Genomic DNA, 3366 nt, shown 5'->3' on the forward strand with positions numbered 1-3366 from the left:
TTTCGTTAATTTCAAGCTGCTAATTATATATAAGTTTTTGCTGTTGTTTAAAATGAGTGTGACATAACGTTATATAGAGATTGCATCACAGAAAGAGACAATTGTACCTAACTGGTGTTGCTAGAGTTAATGCTGCACACTACCCTACTTCACTTGATCCTATCAGCATATTGTTCTATTGCTTTCTCAGTCATGTGCTCTGGTAATTCCCTTTAAAATGAATCTGTGCTATTCGCCTCAACTACTGCTCATGTAGCATCATCCACATCTAACCACTCTTTGGTAAATAAGTTGCTGTTGAATTGTCTACTGAATTTGTCGGTGACCTCCCGTTCTGAACTCCTGCACAATAGCAAACATTTTCTCCACATCAACTCGATCAAATACCTTCAAAATGTTAAAAATATATCTCACTTGTTTTTCGAGAAATAAGCTCCCCAGACTGTTCAGTTTTTACCGAAATCTAAATTATTTCAGTTGTGACCGAAAATTTTCCTTCTTTGCTGTGAGATTCTGTGATTCTATGATTTAATTTTCACATCGTCTGGGAGATCCAATCGGGCAAGCATGCAGGCGGTCTCTCTGACAACTTGCACCGACGATTCGACTATTAAAGCAGTCCTACTGTGTAGCTGCGATGGCCGAGTGGTTAAGGCGTTGGACTTGAAATCCGATGGGGGTTTCCCTGCGCAGGTTCGAATCCTGCTCGCAGCGATTCGACAGATGCTCTTTTTTTATCGACTCACGGGATTCTCATTGGAATCTGATCACAATTCCCTCCACTGCCCTTTATTACACTGATTGACGCGAAGCTGTTGTTCGAACTGGAAACATTAATAATTTATCGGTATTAATTGTTGGTTTATTGGACACTATCTGCAAAAATCAGTGAGCAATATACACAGCATGAAACAATGCCTTTTAATAAAGGTCAGTGCATTGTTTGGGAGGAACTCACCTTTAGTTAATGAGTGTGAACGAGGTTTGGTTTTATAAAGATGAACAAGTTTTGCCAAAATGACCACAGCAGCGTTTGACGTTGCAATTTTCTGATAACATCAGTGTTTGCATCAAAGTAGATGCCTTATCCATTAAGCGACGTGGCCCCTGCAGTTTGCAGCAGAATAATGTACAGCAAAATTCTAATGGTTCAAAGTGTAATTGAAAGGCAAGCATGACATCTCGGTGCCGCAATGCAAGGAGTATTCGGAACCCAGGAGAGGGCTCTGAGCTAGTTCGAGTGGGTGAGAGCTCAGATCACAGCACCCCAAGAAAAAATGCAAAAGGCAGGAGGCAACAGAGCAGAGTAGCACTGGGGTAAGTGTAAACGACAAGGTGATAGGAAGGGACAATATGTATGAATATAAAGTGGCTGCAGGAGGGGTCAAAACTAAAAATCCTGGTTTAAAAACTGGTATTAAAACACTCTACCTAACCGCACGCAGCATTCGAAATATAATAAATGATTTGACGGCACAAATCATCATAAATGGGTATGATTTGTTGGCCATTACAGAAACGTTGCAGGTTGGATAGGACAGGGAATTAAACATACAGCGGTATCTGACAATTCGGAGAGATAAACAAGAAGGGAAAGCAGGTGGGGTAGCTCTGTTAATAAGGGATGATATCAGGGCAGGTGTGAGAGACGATATTGGCTCTAATGAACAAAATGTTGAATCATTGTGGGTGGAGATTCGAGATAGTAAGGGGAAAAAGTCACTGCTGGGCGTAGTTTATAGGCCCCCAAATAATAGCTTCACGGTGGGGCGGAAAATAACCAAGGGAATAATGGAGGCATGTGAAAAAGAAATGGCAGTTATCATGGGAGATTTTAACCTACATATCGCTTGGTCAAATCAAATCGCACTGGGTAGCCTTGTGGAGGAATTCATAGAATGCACACGGGATTGTTTCTTTGAACAATATGTTACAGAACATAAAAGGGAGCAAGCTATCTTAGATCTGGTCCTGTGTAATGAGACAGGAATAATAAACGATCTCCCAGTAAAAGATCCTATCGGAATGAGTGATCACAGTATGGTTGAATTTGTAATACAGTTTGAGGGTGAGGAAGTAGTGTCTCAAACGACCGTACTATGCTTAACCAAAAGTGACGATAGTGGGATGAGGGCATTGTTGGCTGAAGTAGACTGCAAACACAGACTAAACGGTGGCACAATTGAGGAACAGTGGAGGACTTTTATGGAGCTCTTTCTTCGTGCTCAACAAAATATATATTCCAGTGAAAAAGAAGGTCGGTAAGAGAAGTGATAACCAGCCGTGGATAACCAAGGAAAGAAAGGAGAGTATCAAAATAAAAACCAATGCGTATAAGAGGGCCACGGTTTGTGGGAAACTAGCAGATTGGGAAAATTTTAAACGACAGCAAAGAATGAAGAAGAAAGCAATAAAGTAAGAAAAGATAGATTACGAAGGTAAACTTGCACAAAATATAAAAATAGTTAGTAAAAGCTTTTACCGATATATAAAACGGAAAAGAGTGACTAAAGTAAATGTTGGTCCATTAGAAGATGAGAAGCGGGATTTAATAATGGGAAATGTGGAACTGGCTGAGACCTCAAACAATTATTTTGCTTCGGTCTTCACAGTGGAACACACAAAAACCATGCCAAAAATTGCTGGTCACGGGAATGTGGGAAGGAAGGACCTTGAGATAATCACTATCACTAGGGGGGTAGTGCTGGACAGGTTAATAGGACTCAAGTTGGACAAGCGCCCTGGTCCTGATGAAATGCATCCCAGGTTATTAAAAGTGATGGCGGACGTTCTAGCAGATGCATTCATTATAATCTACCAACATTCTCAGGACTCTGAGTAGGTACCAGCGAATTAAAAGCAGCAAAGGTAACGCCTCTGTTTAAAAAAGGGGGCAGACAAAAGGCAGGCAATGATAGGCCGGTTAGTTTAACATCTATAGTGGGGAAAATGCTTGAAGCTATCATTAAGCAAGAAATAGCGGGACATCTAGATAGGAATAGTACAATCAAGCAGTCGCAACATGGATTCAGGAAGGGGAAAGCATGTTTCAATAATTTACTGGAATTATTTGAGGATATAACGAGCATGGTGGATAGAGGTGTACCGATGGATGTGGTGTATATAGATTTCCAAAAGGCTTTTGATAAGGTGCCACACAAAAGGTTACTGCAGAAGATAAAGGTACGCGGAGGCATAGGAAATCTATTAGCATGGATAGAAAATTGGCTGGCTAACAGAAAGCAGAGATTCGGGATAAATGGGTCCTTTTCGGGTTGGAAATCGGTGGTTAGTGGTGTGCCATAGGGATGGATGCTGGGACCACAACTGTTTACAATATACATCGATGACCTGGAAGAGGGGACA

At 41.1% G+C, this 3366-nt stretch overlaps 1 non-coding gene across 1 annotated transcript; it reads left to right on the top strand.

Moving 5' to 3' along the window:
- Positions 1-631: 631 nt before the first annotated feature.
- trnas-uga (transfer RNA serine (anticodon UGA)) lies at positions 632-714 on the top strand. The gene has a single exon. It is a non-coding gene; the product is annotated as a tRNA-Ser (tRNA).
- The last annotated feature ends 2652 nt before the right edge of the window (positions 715-3366 follow it).

The sequence above is a fragment of the Pristiophorus japonicus genome, chromosome 25, assembly GCF_044704955.1.
Source record: "Pristiophorus japonicus isolate sPriJap1 chromosome 25, sPriJap1.hap1, whole genome shotgun sequence".
Lineage (NCBI taxonomy): Eukaryota > Metazoa > Chordata > Chondrichthyes > Pristiophoridae > Pristiophorus > Pristiophorus japonicus.